Source organism: Onychostoma macrolepis, chromosome 21 (genome assembly GCF_012432095.1).
Source record: "Onychostoma macrolepis isolate SWU-2019 chromosome 21, ASM1243209v1, whole genome shotgun sequence".
NCBI lineage: Eukaryota > Metazoa > Chordata > Actinopteri > Cypriniformes > Cyprinidae > Onychostoma > Onychostoma macrolepis.
The window spans coordinates 28,069,630-28,091,093 of record NC_081175.1 but is presented as its reverse complement, the minus strand read 5'-3'; the positions used below and the strand labels follow the sequence as shown (position 1 = coordinate 28,091,093).

The following is a 21,464-nucleotide window of genomic DNA, read 5'->3' as shown; positions in this document are numbered from 1 at the left end:
AGCTGGTCAGCACACTCTCAATGGTGCCCCTGTAGAAAGTGGTGAGGATGGGTGGAGGAGACTTGCTCTTTTCAGCCGGCGGAGGAAGTGTAGGCGCTGTTGTGCCTTCTTGGAGAGTGACATGGTGTTGGTGGACCAGGTGAGATCCTCTGTGATGTGCACCCCCAGGAATTTAGTGCTGCTGACTCTCTCCACAGTCGAGCTGTCGATGGTCAGTGGGGGTGATCACGGAGTTTCTCCTGAAGTCCATCACAACCTCCTTTGTCTTACTCACATTGAGGGACAGGTTGTTAGTGCCACACCATTTCGCCAGCTGTGCCACTTCCTCTCTGTAGTGCGTTTCATCGTTGTTGCTGATGAGACCTACCACTGTTGTGTCATCAGCGAACTTGATGATGTGGTTGGAGCTGGACTTGGCAGTGCAGTCGTGGGTCAGCAGCGTGAAGAGCAGCGGGCTGAGCACACAGCCTTGTGGGGCACCTGTGTTCAGTGTGGTAGTGCTCGAGGTGTTGTGGCCGACACGGACTGACTGAGGTCTTCCGGTTAGAAAGTCCAGGATCCAATTGCAGAGGGAATTGTTAAGGCCCAGCAGGTTGAGTTTATTTATGAGCTGTTGTGGGATTATTGTGTTGAATGCTGAGCTGAAGTCAATGAACAGCATTCTAACATAAGTGTCTTTGTTTTCTAGGTGGGTAAGAGCTAGGTGGAGGGTGGAGGAAATTGCATCGTCCGTAGAGCGGTTCGGACGGTATACAAACTGGAGCGGATCGAGTGTGTTGGGGAGGCTGGTTTTGATGTTGTGCATGACTAACCTCTCAAAGCACTTCATTATGATTGGAGTCAGTGCTATGGGACGGTAGTCATTTAGACAGGACACAGGTGATTTCTTTGGTACCGGTATGATTGTTGTGGATTTGAGGCATGTGGGGACGACTGCCTGGCTCAGCGAGGTGTTGAAGATATCTGTTAGGACATCTGTAAGCTGTGCAGCACAGTCTTTCAGTACACGGCCAGGTATGTTGTCGGGACCCGCAGCCTTGCGTGGGTTGATCCTAGATAGGGACTTCCTTACGTCGGCTGGAGACAGACAGAGCGCCTGGTCGTTGGGAGGTGTGAGCAGTTTTTGTGCAGGTGTGTCATTCTGCATTTCAAACCGTGAGTAAAAGTGGTTGAGTGCATCTGGGAGGGATGTGTCATCATCACAGGCCTGTGGCGGGGCCTTGTAGTCTGTGATGGTCTGAATAGCTTGCCACAGGCTCCGTGTGTCTCTGCTGTCTGTGAAGTGATTGTTGATTTTTTGAGCATATGACCGTTTTGCATTTTTGATGCTGCGGGACAGATTGGCTCTTGCTGTTTTGAGGGCTGCTTTATCTCCTGATCTGAATGCTTCATCTCTGGACTTTAGCAGCCCACGAACCTCTGCTGTCATCCATAGAATAAATGCAGGCTTGATGACTATAAGTGACTTCTTGCAAAAATATAAAATAGCAATGTATCCAATCTTTTGACCTATATGTATATATTATATTTATTCATATTGCCCCCTTTTTTTTTTTTTTTTTTTTTTACATTTGAGCCCCTGCCCCTGAGGAACTCTCTGCAGGTCCCTGTTCTTTAGCCTATTTACCCTCAAAAAATGGAAGTGAAATGTGACACAATGGGGTACATTGTAACATCTGAGGGGCACGTTAGTTGTAACATGACCATATGTAGACTGTATGACTAAAATATTTTGTCAATTAAGTAAAATTGAATAATTAATTATTTTTTTCCAAATAAAATATTGGCGTTTTTTAAGAATGAAAAATAATCTGATTTTGGAGTTCGACAATGAACACATTGCAACAATGCTTGGGACGGCCCACATAAATTAGTCAAAATGCTTTACATATTTTGAAATAATAATTTTTGAACATTAAACATTGACTGCCAGTCTTTATTAACCTGTTTCTTGTCTTTTCTCATTAAAATATATTAAAGTAAATAGGCTAGTGTAAATTACATCGCTAATGTCATATAATATCATAGTTTAATAATGGCGGGGCACTTTTGTAACGCAGTGTTACAATGTTCCCCATCCGTGCAACTGGAATTTAAAACTGGTTATCTTCTGCTAGTTATCTAAACTGATAAATAACAGATTGGAGATTAAAATAATAGCAGTTTTGTCTCATTTTAAATGAATAATAAAAACTGAGATTAAAAATTTACTTAAGAAATTAAATTTTACTATGGTAAAATAACCTAAATGTTCAGCGATATCTTCAAAAGATTTTTGAATTTTGGCGCACTTTTTTCTCTATATAATGTTGATACGGTAACTAGTATATACTGTAAATTTTGTTATGCTAGCATGTGTGGAAATATTTAAACCACGTGTGTTACAACTAACCCCGCGTTACTTTGTGCCCCGCGCTCCCCTACTTTAAAGGGGTCATATAATGCTACATGCACTTTTACAAGTTGTTTGTGTGACAGATGTGGTCTTTCTCCTCCACTCTACGATGTGACTTGGACGAACACCACCGGCATCCGATAAGACACCGCTCTGTACGACGGACTCAATCTCTGTCCGAACTGCCTCCACAATGCAAACGAACTGGATCAGAGATCTGATTCTTCCCGACCAATCTGGCAACCCGCGTGAGCGTCGAATCCAAGTAAGTAGCCTACGCATTTCAACCGCTAGCTGTCAATATTACATAGGTAGCCTGCATGCTGTACTTCTAAGGGATAGTTGTCAAAGTAATTTACTGGTAAGATATATGAAAAAAGATACGTGCATTAAAACTTAATATCACTTTTCATTTTCATTTTCAGTGCAAAATCAAGGCTGGTTTCTGGTCTCTGCAGCCTGTGTTTGATTTTTTTTTTTACTTTAATTTTATTTTTAGGACTTTAGTTTTATGTGGCAGTTTGGGATTTGAATTACATATTTCTTATTCAAATGCCCATAGCAAGGGTTCAGAAAATCTAATTTACATTAAATAACTTCATAGCCTAATACAATTTAAGATTACAATTCTATTTTTTAAATTATTTGGATGTGAAAGTGCAAACTGCAATGTTTGATTCTCACATTGGTAGAAGCTCATTTTACCTGCCATATTTATTCTAGGTAAACAGGCCTATAAATTACGTGTGTGGGGGATTTTGAAAGGTTTCAGATTTACTAGTACATTTTCATTATCATTTTAGAATCAGTCTAGCATCAAAGGTGGAGTAGGCCTATACTAAACAAGCTACACAGATATTGGAAACTTTCCAAATGTAACATAAGTTGCACAACATACCCTGAATGTTTACAAATACAGTAGGACATGATGTTTTTCAACTTTTTTGGCAACCTCCGCTCCTCTCCACTCCCATAACAACCAACGCCTGCTTACTAGGCTAGACCCAGTACGTAACTAAACAGATAGAGATACAGTTCTTGATCAAGTTATGGGACGTCCCAAGTTAACTATTTAAGCAGCGTTTAAACACATTTTTTGTTTGTGTTACGCTTTAAGATTTGTAAAACTGCACCGTGGCCCTAAATTGAAGCAGGGACCTTTCGACATATTTATTTAAAACATAAATACATCGATACCTGACAGACTGGTATTTTTATGTAATGTTCAGAAAAGAAAAAACAACAACAATGCCCCGCAGTTTATTTACTGCAATTTGTTTGGGAAAACACAGAAAAGGTGGAAGAAGTAGAGGAGAGAGATGAAGAGGATTTGGGAGGAAAATTCACAAGACAGTGGATCAAAACCAGCAAATGCGAAAAATCTTGTTAAACAGAAAAGTATGAGTGAGCTGAAACCACACAGTGAGTATTTATAATATAATCAGTGATATAATCAGTCACTTTTCACTTGCTTGCGTTTGTGTGTGTATCATTGGAGTAACTTGAAGTTCAGTAATTGTGATAAACAGAGAGCAGCTAATTTTTACGTTTTCACCTCTTCTGCAACAATTCATCATGATCCAAACTATATGAGGATAATATAATTATTTTTGCATCATCAGTCTCTCACGATGCAGAAAGACCTGAGAGTCAATCTGATGTATCAGAATCAAAGACGAGGTGAGTGATTTCCAGTTCATCTACAGAGGCAGACTCAAGAATTTAAGCTGAAATGATTTAAGATGCGTTTCTTAAATGAGAGTTTAGCTGATTTTCAATTGCTCAAATATTTCTGAGATCCTGATCAGTGAAATGTCAAGTGAAACGCCTCTCTCTCTGAATTTATTTTCACTTTTGTGTATTAAAGTGTCCAGAAGAATCTCCAGCAGATCATCTGAACACCCACCAAACAAATCTCTCTCTCACGTTTCTTCAAATGGAGCTGCAATAGTTAATTGTTTCCAGACCTGGCTCCATCCAATCAGGAGCTAGGTCCACACACTGGTGACACGCCAAATAACAACCGACTGCAAAAATGCTGGAATGTTCAATTCAGCTCCAGATTTTGAAGGAGATCATGCTCTTCGGCAGCTTGGTATCAAAAACCTGCTTGTTATTTAGAATATAGAGAGCATGTAAGTCTTACCAGTTACTGTATTACCCTAATATAAAGGAATTTCTGTATTGATATTCTGTATTGTTTTTACTGTATTTTAAATTTTGCGCTTCATTGCATTGTGTATTAGGGTTAATGGAAATGTCTGTAAAATGAATAGATAATGTTCTGCCACAAAATTACTAGTACATGTTCCGTTGTTTTTTGTTGTTGTTGTTGATTTAAACAGTGTACTCACATATCAGATAGCACATATCAGACATTACTGAACTTTTCACTTTTGGGTCTAATCGTGCTTAAACATACATATACACCCAAAATGAAGTTAAATTATTGGCTGTTTGGCGAGTACCCTCGTCAGGACAATCTTAACTGAGTTAATAAAATGGCTAAAAGAATGTAAATAGTTGGGAGAAAAACCAAAGACAGTAGCTTTATAAACCTGCTGCTTTCTTGTGTCATTAATGTGAAATAAAAGAAACTTAACTTCATTAACTTGACATAACTTCTTACTAAAGATTAAGCTATATTTATGGCTTACAGTATGCTTACATTACAGTAGGCTGTTTCATACCTGAATTGTATTTATTTGTGCTTTTGCTTGTAATTTTATTAGATTGTTTACTTGTCTTTTTACATTTTTTATTTTGTTTTGTTTTATTTTTTGCCCACCTGGAATGTTCATTGGTCCCACCTTTCATCTCCAAAGCTGGAGCTGACTGTATCTTCAAATATATTGTGTATATGTAAATATTTTGTATACTGTATGTACATTCTGCTTTATAACTTTGTATCTGTAAATTGATGTGTAATGCCACAGGATGAAGTATCAAATGGTTGACATATGCTCTTTGTTATAAATTGTATGTCACGTGACTAAAGGCATAAAGTTTTCATGTCTTTTGTTGATAACAAACATACATCAATTGTAACGCATCTATGTTTCTACACTTTATTGTAAATCTGATTTTTAAACATTTTAGAGAAGTATGTGTCACATAGAGTCTTTGCTATCAAAACATTCTGACAAATAAGTAGCCAAGCGTCAATGTGAGATGAGTTGTGAGTGAGAACGTGTTGCTCTGCACTCCCACCACTCACCATCATGGACAGCACTGTGTCTGCAGTAGGGTTGGGAATTGAAAGTCGATTCTAATTCTGGAATCGGATACTTGTTATAAATTAAAATTTCGATTCCTCTTATCAATTCCTGTGCGCACTTTTTTTTTTTTTTTCACCTGGCAAACTGCCAGGAATTTACACGGCAATCTAAACATCAGTTTACAAGATGGACCGCGGGAAGCGCTCAAAAGTGTGGCTACATTTTGTAAAGACCTAAGACAAAGCTAAGTGTAATTATTGTAATAAACTAATATGTTGCAAGCAAGGCGTCACGACCAATATGACTAAGCATCTGCGGTTGGTTCACCGCGTCGAATTAAAAGAATGCACCGTGTTTGATTCATTGTGCATCCCGAGTGCCGATTGCCCTTCATTAGCCAGTGTTCTGACAATTTGTGCTACCCGCTTTATACCTCCCATTAAAAAGATAGGTAGCACAAATCGATAGCGAAAAATGCTACCTATCAGATTGTGCTACCAGCATCTTATTCATGTGGTTTGAGGCTTTTTTTAATGTACATACCTTGCCCTACCCTAAACCTACCTGTCCACACCTACCCTTACCCTAAACTTACCCTTAAAACAATGCAAATATATTATTGGTAGCACAATCTGATAGGTAGCATGTTTTGTCAGTACACCGGCACTAGTACGGCGACAACGCCACAAAATGTTGCGCGTGAGACACCATTCTCACTCACTTCGAAAGGAGAGCTCACACAAGAAAAAATTGAGTGTCACAGGTTGATCACAGCGTTCATTGTCAAAGGGTTGCACCTCTTTGCTGTTGTCGAGTCACCATCGTTTAGGTAGGTGTTACATTAGAGAGAAACAATTTTTAAACCATTTTTACCATTTTGAACCAGCCTATTAGCAATGTTTGTTTATTCCCAGGGAGATGACAAGGGCACTCAACCCGAAGTACACACCCCTTCCAGGGATAGCTTGTCAAACGTTTTAATTCCTGCATGGTACAAGGTAGAAAAGGCCAACTTAATAACGGAGCTAACTACTGTAGGAAAAGTTGCTCTGACCAGTGATAGCTGAACAGGCCTGTCCCAATATCATTATCTCACGATGACAGCACACTACATTCTTGAAGGGGAAACTAGACAGGAAGTTCTAACAACAAAAGCAGTATATGAAGCTCAGACAGGGCCAGTTGATGCTGAAGAAATAAGTGAGGTTTTGCAAGAATTTGGCATAATGGATAAAATAGTGGCTGTCACTGTTGATAACGTTGCCAACATGGATGTGGCAATAAAAAGGCTACAATTCATAAAGGTTGGAATTCCCTCTACTTGATGATAGAACGGTTCCTGGAGCAGTACCCTGCTATTCAGGCAGCCAGCTTGGATCAATGTTTGAGAAAGCCAATAGATAGAGTAAGCAAAAAGAGTTTGCATAGTTCTTTGCTATGAGTGATATGTGACCCTGGACCACAAAACCAGTCTTAAGACGCTGGGGTATATTTGTAGCAATAGCCAAAAATACATTGTATGGGTCAAAATTATAGATTTTTCTTTTATGCCAAAAATCATTAGTATATTAAGTAAAGATCATATTCCATGAAGATATTTTGTAAATTTACTACTGTAAATATATCAAAATGTCGTTTTTGATTAGTAATATGCATTGCTAAGAATTCATTCGGACAACTTTAAAGGCGATTTTCTCAATATCTTGATTTTTGTTGCACCCTCAGATTCCAGATTTTCAAATAGTTGTATCTCAACCAAATATTGTCCGATCATAACAAACCATACATCAATGGAAAGCTTATTTATTCAGCTTTCAGATGATGTACAAATCCCAATTTTGAAAAATTGACACTTAAGACTGATTTTGTGGTCCAGGGGAGGAGGCCACTGCATTGGACCCACGCTTTAAACACAAAGTTAATAAATATAATTTTAGCTATTTTTTTACTATATACTTACATTATCATCCTCTTCCTCACTCTCCCCTCTGTCTGTGATGTCATTCTCTCTTTGTTTTCTTCTCTCCTCATTTAAATGCATTGTAATCCCTCCTTCATAATCCACTCTTGGCTAGAGACAGTGCAATTTAGATTTAGACAGGTAGGTATTTTGTCATAATTGAGGATATTAGACCAACATATTTTGTGTGTAAACATCAGTTTTCACCTGTGTAGACTCTGGTAGATTTGCTGCCATCAGCTTTTCTTTTATGCGGACCCAGACAGTGCTCCTGTCTTCACAATAATGTCTTCACAATAATAATAAAATCTTAACAATAATTTAACTGTGCATTTATGATTTTTTTCTTTAGTATCCTCTTATTGTTATAAGTATAAGCCTACTCTCTCTGTAGCCACCTCCCTGCAAAAGAGCCATAATATCCCCATTGGAGGAGCTTTTGCAGTAGATGATGAATTGAGAATAAAATCCATGCAGAGCACAACATTGTCTATTGACTACAAAGTGGATGCAAAGATAAAGATGTATGAAGACATTCCATCTACAGTGACATCTGATGAACCTGCTGCCTGGTGGTGGAAACAGAAAAACACATATCCTTTCCTGTCAGATCTTGCCTCTTCATATTTATGTGTGCAGGCCTCTTCAACCCCAAGTGAAAGGGTTTTTTCCACTGCTGGAGACACTATTTGCCCCAAAAGATCTCGTATACTCCCAAAAAAGGCTGATATGTACATTTTTCTGAATAAAAATTGTTAAGCACTGGTGATAACTGTAGCAAACCCCTACAAGCCCTTGCACTCTTAAAAACAAGTTCTATGCACTTTATTTAGTTGCAACCAACAAGTGTTGTGTATTTTAATTGAACTTTAATTTAACTTTTTTGAACATGTGTAGCTGAGCAGCTCAGTTCTTATGTAGCCTAGTGCTGGTTTTTGTTTGTTATTTGAGCTGAAACTAATGACACAGAAAATAAACATGTTTGATATATAAATGTTTGACTTTTACTGGTTTTTTTTGTTTGTTTTTTTTAATTACATTGGAATCGAAACTGGGAATCGATAAAATTCAAACGATACCCAACCCTAGTCTGCAGTGGAGTCATCCAGGTTCCTGGGTACCACCATCTCCCAGGACCTGAAGTGGGACATTCACATTGACTCTTCTGTGAAAAAGGCCCAGCAGAGGCTGTATTTCCTTCTCCAGTTGAGGAAGTTCAACCTGCCACAGGAGCTGCTGAAACAGTTCTACTCAGCCGTCATCGAATCCGTCCTGTGTTCATCTATAACTGTTTGGTTTGGTTCAACTTCCAAATCAGACATCAAGAGACTACAACAGACAGTCAGGACTACTGAGAGGATTATCTACCCAACTTTCAAGATCTTTACACCTCCAGAGTGAGGAAAAGGGTTAAGAAAATCACTCTGGACCCCTCACACCCAGCTCACTCACTTCTACCATAAATATATCAAAACTTAATTTTTGATTAGTAATATCAAAGTCTCTTTAAGACAAGTCATGTCACTCAGCGGTCATATTTGAAACGCCTCTCGGGCATGCAAGTGCAGCTCCTATATCTTTGAATGGGGAGACTTCAAATCATCCAAAACTGTTCACTAAGCTTACGATTAAATTTCATATTTGAAGTCACCAAAGAAATCTGATAACAACTGTATCATTAATGTTGTTTCTTTTGCTCAAATTTCGTTATAAAAAGCGTATTTTTCAGGCTAGATCAGCCAGTGCACATGCACAGTCCTAAGCACACGTCTCAGAATGCTGACTGTTTCTATAGCAACCGGGACTTCTAACCAAAGACATATATATATATATATATATATATATATATACACAGTGGGGCAAAAAAGTATTTAGTCAGCCACCAATTGTGCAAGTTCTCCAACTTAAAAAGATGAGAGAGGCCTGTAATTTTCATCATAGGTATACCTCAACTATGAGAGACAAAATGAGAAAGAAAAATCCAGAAAATCACATTGTAGGATTTTTAAAGAATTAATTGGTAAATTCCTCGGTAAAATAAGTATTTGGTCACCTACAAACAAGCAAGATTTCTGGCTCTCACAGACCTGTAACTTCTTCTTTAAGAGGCTCCTCTGTCCTCCACTCGTTACCTGTATTAATGGCATCTGTTTGAACTCGTTATCAGTATAAAAGACACCTGTCCACAACCTCAAACAGTCCAACTCCAAACTCCACCATGGCCAAGACCAAAGAGCTGTCAAAGGACACCAGAAACAAAATTGTAGACCTGCACCAGGCTGGGAAGACTGAATCTGCAATAGGTAAGCAGCTTGGTGTGAAGAAATCAACTGTGGGAGCAATTATTAGAAAATGGAAGACATACAAGACCACTGATAATCTCCTCGATCTGGGGCTCCACGCAAGATCTCACCCGTGGGGTCAAAATGATCACAAGAACTGTGAGCAAAATCCCAGAACCACACGGGGACCTAGTGAATGACCTGCAGAGAGCTGGGACCAAAGTAACAAAGGCTACCATCAGTAACACACTGCTCCGCCAGGGACTCAAATCCTGCAGTGCCAGACGTGTCCCCCTGCTTAAGCCAGTACATGTCCGGCCCGTCTGAAGTTTGCTAGAGAGCATTTGGATGATCCAGAAGAGGATTGGGAGAATGTCATATGGTCAGATGAAACCAAAATAGAACTTTTTGGTAAAAACTCAAAGAATGCTGCGTTGTATCCAAGAACACCATACCTACTGTGAAGCATTGGGGAAGTCGTGGCCTAATGGTTAGAGAGTCGGACTCATAATCCAAAGGTTGCGAGTTCGAGTCTCGGGCTGGCAGGAATTGTAGGTGGGGGGAGTGAATGTCTAGTGCTATTTCCACCCTCAATACCACGACTGAGGTGCCCTTGAGCAAGGCACCGAACCCCCATAAATGGCTGCCCACTGCTCCGGGTGTGTGTGTGTGTGCACGTTGGATGGGTTAAAAAAAAAAAAAAGAAACATCATGCTTTGGGGCTGTTTTTCTGCAAAGGGACCAGGACGACTGATCCGTGTAAACGAAAGAATGAATGGGGCCATGTATCGTGAGATTTTGAGTGAAAACCTCCTTCCATCAGCAAGGGCATTGAAGATGAAACGTGGCTGGGTCTTTCAGCATGACAATGATCCCAAGCACACCGCCCGGGCAACGAAGGAGTGACTTCGTAAGAAGCATTTCAAGGTCCTGGAGTGGCCTAGCCAGTCTCCAGATCTCAACCCCATCGAAAATCTTTGGAGTTGAAAGTCCGTGTTGCCCAGCGACAGCCCCAAAACATTACTGCTCTAGAGGAGATCTGCATGGAGGAATGGGCCAAAATACCAGCAACAGTGTGTGAAAACCTTGTGAAGACTTACAGAAAACGTTTGACCTCTGTCATTGCCAACAAAGGGTATATAACAAAGTATTGAGATGAAATTTTGTTATTGACCAAATACTTATTTTCCACCATAATTTGCAAATAAATTCTTTAAAAATCCTACAATGGGATTTTTTTTTTTCTCATTTTGTCTCTCATAGTTGAGGTATACCTATGATGAAAATTACAGGCCTCTCTCATCTTTTTAAGTGGGAGAACTTGCACAATTGGTGGCTGACTAAATACTTTTTTTGCCCCACTGTGTCTGTGTCTGTGTGTCTGTGTCTGTGTCTGTGTCTGTGTCTGTGTCTGTGTCTGTGTCTGTATATCTATGCTTCTAAGGGCAGCTGCAGTGATGCGCTGACTTTACCAATTAGCGATTGGCTCTTTCATTCAGAAGGCGGGGCTTCCTGCAATTGAGTGGCCATATTGAGTGTTGCATTTTTCCCCATTCAAAACTATACAAGTGACACGTCTTGGGTATTCTATAGTCTTTGGTAATATGCATTGCTAAAAACTTCATTTGGTCAACTTTAAAGGCAGTTTTCTCAATATTTTGATTTTTTTTGCACCCTCAGATTCTAGATTTTCAAATAGCTGTATCTCGGCCAAATATTGTCCTGTCCTAACAAACCATGCATCAAAAGAAAGCTTATTCATTCATCTTTCAGATGATATATAAATCTAAATTTTGATAAATTGACCCTTATGATTGGTTTTGTGGTCCAGGGTCACATATGCACATTCACAATTCTGTCTATGGACATTTTCTTTTTCTCCATATTTTTATTGCTATTGTTTTTTTTTTTATAATTTATTGTCTATTCTCTTTATTATTAGTGTTTTTATTACCTTAATTATATGTACATCTGCACTTTGTTTGTACTTTTTGCACTGGAAGCTCCTAACACCGAGACGAATTCCTTGCGTGTGTAAACACACTTGGCAATAAAGCTCTTTCTGATTCTGATTCTAGAGCAAAATCTGCAGTGCTGGAAAATGCCCACTGCTGTGATTTGTGAACATCTTTGCATACGAAATGAGAATTACACTTGGGACTCTCTTGAAAACATATATTGCGTTTTCACTATAACAGCCGCAAAGACTATTCGTGAAAAGTATTTGTGACCGAACGGTTACAGACCAGGCGGGAGTCAGCCTAACCTAAAGAATGATTCTTGATATAATTTTTGGTTGTCGACTACGCCACTTAGGGACTTGCACCCTAAGAATATATTACAAGCCACCGGCTTTTATCTACTCAGAGCACACAGGTTCGTTATCAGCAAGTAACTGGGCAGAGTCATGGGTTCTACAAAAGGATATTTTATTATAACAAGCCTCAGTCACACTCTAAAAACCACCCTCAATGGAGCATTAGACAAACACTAATTCAACATACCTACAATAAATTACAAAGAAATGAGTTGAAAGGCTGAGATGTCAATACCAGCAACGGTAAATTACAACAGAGATCAACACATTCATCAACGTGACCATACAGGGCTGGAGGACATCTACGTTGGGCACCCCCGGCTGGGAGTGGCCTATAAGAAAAGCAAAAAGTAAAAGCTCACTTCATACTCACACCTCACCACACCACACAAGTGAAAGTAAAGCACTCAAGTGCACAGGAGACCCCACTACCACAGCCCCAGGACACCCTCGTAAGTGGCCCTCAGCTCCTGTATGGAAATACAAGAAAATAATGAATACAAATATACAATAAACAATTTTACACCACTAGCGGTGTAGACTAATACAAAACAATAAATGGGTTCAGAATGGAACAGTTAGCTGGACTTACACAGCCCGAAAATCCAGCGTCCCCAATAATGTCATAATCACATAAAGAAATAAATCACAATAATGAATATACGAACACAGGAGAATAACTCCTTTTAGTCTTTAACAAAAACCAAAAGAATAACTCAACTTAAGTCACAAACACATACAACAACGACCAGACAAAATATCTTAAAGACAAGAGAAAAAAAGAAAACTACACATCAATTCACCATTTCACCTTTCAGACAGACAACAAACCAGATTAACTGGAAACAAAAGAAGAGAAAATCAAAAATCCAAGCGAGACAACAGCGCTGGCCGGGCCGCTCACACTACTGCCACATATTGCAGCACGTCATGCCCAACCTATCCAACACGAAGATACCAAGGGTCAGAATATAGTAAAATAAATGCTAATGGAATAAATGTTCAATACATACCGACGATGACGATTCTGTTTACCTCGGTGAACTATAACTGGTGCACGGACGCCACTAACAACCCGCGCCACAAAACGCTGCAATGATACACATTATAAACGCACGCACACCAACATTAAGCCCACGTGAACGCCACTCACCTGAATAAACAGCCAGCCAACTCCCTCCTATCGGCTCCTGTATCAAAAGGTCCCACTGATTTGCTTGCTAACTCCCAGTCTATACCAGCACCAACAGAGAATATTTAGTAGTCATATCCTAGGAAAATAAATCACCCATAAACGCTTACAAATACCTTTTTCCTGCAGCACGTAGAGCCGGAATGACAACACAATAGAGCGGATGTTACAACCGATTACATCACAACACGGCACAGCCTATTTAAATACGCTTTTCCTAATTGGACATAACCAATGAGTGACGTCTACGTCACCCACTCACTACATATTGATTATAGCATTATATTTAGATCTACTCCCGTTGCATCAAAGGTTGTCTAAGCACACGATGCAATTATCGAATACTTTCATCATAACAGTGAAAACACAATGTAAATGAGACAGGCTAAGCAGTGCGGTGTTGATTATAAGAGGAGTTTTGGCGAAAATGCAGAAGTCAAATCACTGATAGACTCATGCTGATCTTGATTTGACTGCTTTACTGAATTTTGCACCAAAGAACGTCTTTCTTTACGTAACAGTAGAATGGCTCTTGTGATTGATGGACAAACATGAGTTATTCAGCACACACGTTGATTCTTCTTCTTTAGATGTTTTATGGCGGTTGGCAAACCAGCTTAAATGGTGCATTTACTGCCACTAACTGGACAGGAGTGTGAAGCGTTGACTGGGAATAAAAAAAACAAAACCTTTGATACTAGTCTATTCTGTTGAACAATCCTATTTAACACATTAAAATGTTATAAGCCCTTGTGCTTTACAAAATTAAATACTGACAGGTCATTAATTCCTACATAGCTTGGTGAATTTATAAACTGACGTCATGGTTCTCCTGATTTCAAATCTGGGCATTTAAGAAGGGTATAAAACAATAATGCATATTTTAAATCATGAATTTTTACACTTGCAGTATCTTTTATTGCAAGCTATAGGGTAACCTCGTATTTGTGTACATCAAAAATATTTTGCAAAGAGACATGAAAAGAAAGAGAGAGAATAGCCACAATGTAGTAAAAATGTGAAGAATGCCCCTGAAGCAAACAAATCTGGATACTGCATTGGAACAGGCCTGATCCAACATCAAGTGAAGTCCATATCGCCTGCTTGAACATGTTCCTTGAAGACAAAATGTTCCAGTGTTATATGGGAAAATATTTAGGAATGTGAATCACACCAAATATCCATAAAAACAAATAAAAAAACCCAAAACACACACACACACACACATAGCCAATAGATAGAGAGAGAGAGAGAGAAGAGGGAGTATATTTACAAATAAAATGCCATTTTTTAAAATATAAATATATGCGTAAATATCATTTCTGCCAGTATATTTTGGCCATCACTACACGTCAAGAAAATCATTCACATATGTCACATTTGATGGAAAAGTTTTGTCTATAACACATGAACATATAATACATTTAAATAAATGCAGCCAGGAACATAGTTTACCATTACATTTTTTTTAATTACACTATATATAAAAAATAAACATTGCTTTTTGCTTCACTGTTTACCTCAGAAAAAACCTTTAAAATATAGCCTACAGCTTGAATGCAATATTAAACGCATACATGTAAATAAGTGGGCTGAACAGTAGTATTTCTGATGACAACTCAGTAAAAGACCAAGTATTCAGAAACTCAGAAATCATCAACTCAAGTTGAAACCGGTTGCATGATGTCAGACCTAGTGCACACAATCTCAAGGGAGGGAACAGAAAGGTAAACCAGGGACACTCAAATTGATGTCAGAAAGGCAAGGTTTTATATGCAATCTTGAAAGTTTGATCTTAGTTTATATGACTATGTGCTAATTCTGCAACAAAGTATGAATTGAAGTTCTGAAGGAAATGTGAAATGTAATTCAGGAAAAATCTGAGTAAAGACTGAGAAATAAAGTACAGAGAGAAAGTGTTAAAAACTAAATGGAATATCAGAGAAAAGTGAATGGAGCTTAATAGGAGAGGCAGTATGGATGGAATGAGACCCTTACGTGAGTATTATCATATGAGACTGTCCTCGACTTGTTGATCATATAGAAGAAAAATAATGACAAATGTATTTGAAACAAAAAAGCATGTTGAATTGCACTAATTGAAAAAAGAATGCATTGCATTAACAGCGCTTGCATTTTTAATGCCTTGTATTTTCAGGGCTTTCATTTTAAGGGCTGAAATTCAACAGTTGTTTATTTAAGCTGGGGATATTTCAATTCAAAACATTTCACACACGTTTTCATAATTAAAAATTCAATAATCCATATGCACCTTCCAGAGTTCACTTCTGAAATATTCAGTCTGTTTAAAAATACGATGTATAATATTCGACAGGCATATTTATGCATTATATAAGCTATAAGCTATAAATAAACTAAACTGATTTAGGTTGTTTTTATTTCCAGTGTCTCATGATGCAGACAGACCTGAAAGTGTCATTCTGACGAGTCAGAAAGCATCGAATATGAGGTGAGATATTCACAGGAGAGAAAACTGATTGTCATCAGTTATGATGATATTCGTCTCTTCCTTCTCATATGAATTAGTATTTAGAAATAATGATGAAAGAGCATCCCTGAACAGTTTGAATTTTTTCATTAGATTCTTTTTTTTTCTCTTTAGCAATCACAGCCCATTAAAACCTCCTGAACCCGTCCTCCTGACAGCATCCAAATCAGCAAAACCAAAATGCCTTAATGAAGCTGAAAATCAACTTCCGATTAAAAATGCTTAAAATTAGAAGAAAAAAATCAGAAAATAATTTTCCGAAGTAAAATGCTGCTTATACAATTACAATAATATGAAGTTAGCTATATGTGACCCTGACCACAAAATCAGTCATAAGTAGCACAGGTATATTTTATCCACCAATACTTTGTATGGGTCAAAATTATTGATTTTTCTTTTATGCCAAAAATCATTAGGATATTAAGTATAGATTATGTTCCATGAAGATATTTTGCAAATTTCCTACCCAAAATATATCGAAACTTAATTTTTGATTAGTAATATGCATTGCTAAGAACTTCATTTGGACAACTTTAAAGGCGATTTCTCAATATTTTGATTTTTTTCGCACCCTCAGATTCCAGATTTTCACATATGAAAGTGGCCTGGGCCTGATTTGAAAAAATCGGATTTGTGCTGTTCAGACCCTTACAAAAAATAACTGCAGTTCATTGAAGTACAACTGCAGTAAAACTGCAGTACAAAGTAGTATAACCAAAGTCTCTTTGGTATAACTGCAGTACAATGAAGTACAACTGGACATTTGCAGTATAATGAAGTAAATAACTGCAGTAAAACTGAAGTACAATGAAGTGCAACTGTAGATTTGCAGTATAATGAAGTACAGATACAATATAACTGCAGTTCAGTGATATGCTGAAATGCAGGTGAAGATTTCAGATGCAAAAACTTCTAAGTGTGTCTGATTACATTTATTTAAATTTATTTATTTTTATGAGCATTTTTAAAATAAAGCTCTATGATTTTGTATAGGCCCTGTACTGCAGTTATGCTAAGTGCTGTGATTACAGTAGACTTGGCAAGTGTGTGTTATTTATTTATTTTTGTAATTTAGACTTCCTATAAAATATTTGTACAAAACTATTTTTGTACAAAAAAAAAAAAAATGCCTATGGAATATTTCACCCGCATAGAATAGAATAGTCCGCACGTGAGATCTTATTTCGCGCCAAAAGTCGTTGTCCTGACAACGAGTCTAGCGAGCAGCTCAGCGTCTTTTCCATAGTGTCCACTGCAGGATGGATAGAAAAGTATAAAATACGTTTTGGTTCGACAACATCGTTCATATGTGAAATATCACAATTAAAGCACAAAGACATAACATTACACCCCGAGGCCATTCACAAGAGAAGAAACGCTTTCCGGAAGAGAAGTTCATCAGGCGAGCAGGAGCGTTGACTTTGTCCAGTCATCATGTTTAGCAGTGAGTATAATGTCTAATATCCTCATATCTTTAGTTATAATTTGAAAGAGATGTAAAAAGACTTCACGGATATCTTTTTCAACCCGCTGAGATGAGAAGAAAATGAGAGGAAACGCCCTTCAGTGCTGATCTGACCGCACGCGGGTCTGTGCGCGAGGTGCTTATGATAGAAAGACAAAACAACTGGTTTAATGCTGTTTTTACTACACTTTTACTATAATAAAACAAATTATAATTATATTATAAAATCTAATCTACTCTAATCTGTGTATAGATGCATTTAACTCAGCAATTGTTATAAGCAGATCTGTAGAAATGAGTCATGTCATTGTCCAGCTCAGTTCAGTTCTCAATAGCATCAGTACATCATTTACAATAATGAATGAACAAAACTGCACTGAATATACTGTGTATTTGTTTGTTTGTTTCTAGGAGAGCATTAACTCCTAATTGACGTGGATAAAAATAATTGAAAAGTGTTCAGTGTGTACCCCCCTCTTTGCAACAGAGGAAGCATTAGGAAAGAGGAGAAGAGAGAAAGTGAAAAGGCTCTCAACAGATGTTGGTGAGACTTGATTTCTGGAAATGCTTTAAAGGTCACTCACATTCTAGTTAGCCACAAATGTATACCTGATTTTAGATGGTGTTTAAATGAGATCCATAACTCCAGCTACTTGTAGGCCTACAGTCCTGTATATTTCACTCTAAATTGTGATGCAGCCTGAATCATAATCACACCATGTTCATTTGTTGGCCAGAGGAGAACTGATCCCTAAACTAAACATACGTTTTTTTTTTTTTTTGGTGGACTCTTTGATTCTCTCTGATTGACTGGAAGGTGTGCATTAAAACAATGAATGCAGATAATTACAATCAGTTCAGTCACCGTTTTAAATCAATGCGCTGCTTGTACTGTAGCACACACATACAGTCAGAACGCTAGATCTAATGACCTGTAACCAAACAAACTTATGAAAATGAACTTAGTTTTACGCTTCCAATCAAATTGTATATTCCACAAACATTAAAGGGATAGTTCACCCAAAAATGCAATTTCTGTCATTAATTACTCACCCTCATGTCGTTCCAAACCCGTAAGACCTTTGTTCATCTTCAAAACACAAATTAAGATAGTTTTTATGAAATCCGAGAGCATTCTGACTCCTCTACAGGGGTCAGAGGCAGCAACGCAACTTACACATTTAAGTTCCAGAACAATAGGAAAGATATTGTGAAAGTAATCCATGTGACTCCAGTGGTTTAACCTCAACTTTCATTGGTTTGAATGTGTTAAGTCCCTCACTCCCGGGAAAATAAGGGATTTGAGTGGTTAATAAGGGAGGAGGAGAAAACTGATCGGAGCTGACAGATTGCAGAAAATACAGCAAATTAAATCGATAGATCATTGTTTTAATACTTTTGAAGTGTGTATAGTCTGTGTGTATACATGAGTGGTTCAGTTAATATTTGAATTCTGAGTGTATGTTTTTTCCGTTACTGCAGTTACGTCATTCGCTCGTAGCTAGTGCCGAGTACTGGCTGTGCGTAAAGTTATCTTCAAAAATATCTTTCAAGAACGGACAAAAGGACTGAAATCTTCGTGAAACCCGAGGGAGACCAGATAGCGCCCCAGATCACCGTGAGGTCTGGGGTTCCTCTGGCTGTGTTGGAGTGTGACCCACATCGGCTGCCAGTGACGGCGCAGGACGAGGATCTGTAAGAGGGCAGTGTCTCACGACCATTTCACGCTTCATAAAGTAATTCAGGTACACTTGTTTGCTTTTGTTTTGCGCTCAGGAGAGTGAAGAGGCCAGTTTTCCGTTTCCACGGCCACTACGCACTCAAGCCACAATTCAGGCCTGCTCCGGAGTCCGGGGTGGGTTGTGAGTGTGGTCCTATTAATATCAGTTCATATAGTGTTATTCAGCGCGCTTCAGAAATGTGAGTGTTCAGAGTAATATTTTGAAACACAGAGTTGTTCTGTACATTTAATTTCAAGTGTGTTAGTTTGCTCAATTAACTCGAAGTGTATTTGACAGTTCAGTAAATTCATCTCATTCAGTCATTTGTGATATTTCCCTTTTTGGGGTTAAATTGTACCAAACTTGAGATCAACTTGATTGTGTGAATACTTGAAATTTAAATTTAAGCTATTTCTTACTCTTTAATTAAATTTTGTATATTTTTCTACTTTCTAAAGTGTTTTATTTTTTCAAGAGTGTTTATTTTTGACCGGTGAACTTGTGTGAACATAGATTTTATTCTGAGCAACTTTCCAAAAGAGAAGTATTTATTTCAGTGACATCAGAGGGGCCTTTTAATACAACATCTCTTAGGCACTAGTTTATTGAACCCTTACTAAACCGTTATAAAAGGAGGTAGGGGGCGCTACATATATATTCAGTATTAGCATTATTTTCAACAGAAATGCTGTGATTGGCTACGATACTCAACGTTGCAAAATCATTTTCAGCTGAACAATCAGATTGCTTAATTTAGTAGCTTTCCTCTTTTATTAAACAATTACAAATTATATTACACATAGCAGAGATCCTGTAATAAATATACAATGTATTACTTCGCATTAACCTGACCTTGTCACGATGCACACAGCGGAGAGGAACGAGGACCACGGAGATGAGGATAACTTCCAAAATAACAGTCTTTAATAAACTCAAACAGGGCAAGACAAGACAAGGCTGAGACACACAGGATGAAAAGGAACTAAACAGGCAGTAACTAAATACACAAGATAATTAACACACACAGCTGGATGAAATCATAATCAAACTAAACAAGGACAAGGACAAGAAAAACCATATAAGGACACAAGAGGGCGGGAAACTGACAGAAACCGAGGACTGACCCCTGTTTAAATATGTATTCAAAATTTTAATTTATTCAGAAAGTTATTACTGGTCTATTGAATATAAAGCAAGTAATGATGAATTCAGGTGCATAAACATAATGCAAACCTGAACTAGCTCTGGTTACCATCTTTGGCCTGCTTTGAGACAGCAGAAGTTCTTCTCTGTGCAAACTCGCAGGCATTTTGGTTGCATCATGAATGCATCACGAGTCAGCAGAAACTGGATGCCGTAACTGCACCGAATTGTATAAATTATAATTTATAATGTATAATGCACGAACTTTGAAATAAAATGCAACGATAACTCAGATCAGTATATTGTGTTAATTCTAGTGAACTGAACTATGTGACTGAATCAGATCAAATGCTTGAGATGTTTGAACATGAAAAAGAGGAAAATGGGGATCTGAGAAAGTAAGTCACAAGCTTGTAAACTGAAGCAAATACATCACGTGAAGCCTGTCAGATGCAAAAGCATATAGTGGAAAAATCTAACTGTGACTAGTTTAGTCATTATATCACTTTTATAAGAAATACAAGATGAAATGGAAATTAAAATAATACATGGCTACAGAACAGACTACAACACAAATCATTATATAATAGGCTATGCACAAACCAACTGAACATATTCATTCAAAAAAAGAGCATCGTGTGTATTTCATTCAGGTTTCATAACCAATTTATTTTCTCTTATATTGTAAATGTCCATTTTAATAAGAATTGAAAAATATTTGGTGCCATTCTAGTTGAAAAAAATATAAATACACACTTGATCAATGGTCAGTATGGTGTTTAAAACCTTCAATTCAGTTTAAAAAAGTAAATGCAGTCATGAAATGTTACATACATTTGGTTTTTACACTACAATACGTAGTGAATTCAATGCAAGAAAGTCTTTTCAAAATGTTCTCAATAATGCTTTAAGCTCTAAACAGCTAGACTAAAAAAATAAAAATAAAAAACATGACAGTGGTTTGTTAATGATATGATGGATGACTTTATGGATTAATTTTGCCATTGATTCAAAAATGCTCAGATACAGTTCATGTGATTAATTTAACTCATCAATACAAATTGCATCCATTAAAACGCACTAGTTTTCTGAAATGTTACTTTGGCCTTTGATCAAATGATCAAACTTCTCTATTAATTTGATCTAATGACACTCTGGAAATAATTCCATCTTTTGCTTAATCTGAATTTCAAATTATTTACTTGAAAGTGATGGATGTGAACATTAGACAACTTTAGGCAAATGTGTTTTCTTATGTTTTA

At 37.7% G+C, this 21,464-nt stretch overlaps 1 protein-coding gene and 2 long non-coding RNA genes across 3 annotated transcripts in view; 2 read left to right on the top strand and 1 right to left on the bottom strand.

Annotated features, from left to right (window-relative positions):
- LOC131529321 (gastrula zinc finger protein XlCGF8.2DB-like) overlaps nucleotides 1-21,464 on the bottom strand; it is a 65,211-nt gene that overhangs the window by 30,466 nt on the left and 13,281 nt on the right. The gene's annotated exons all lie outside the window — the stretch shown is intronic.
- Nucleotides 2,853-5,623, top strand: LOC131529329 (uncharacterized). Its single transcript, XR_009268063.1, has 3 exons — nucleotides 2,853-3,817; nucleotides 4,018-4,075; nucleotides 4,263-5,623. It is a non-coding gene; the product is annotated as an uncharacterized LOC131529329 (long non-coding RNA).
- LOC131529328 (uncharacterized) lies at nucleotides 16,870-21,429 on the top strand. The gene is made up of 3 exons (XR_009268062.1): nucleotides 16,870-17,317; nucleotides 17,750-17,882; nucleotides 18,821-21,429. It is a non-coding gene; the product is annotated as an uncharacterized LOC131529328 (long non-coding RNA).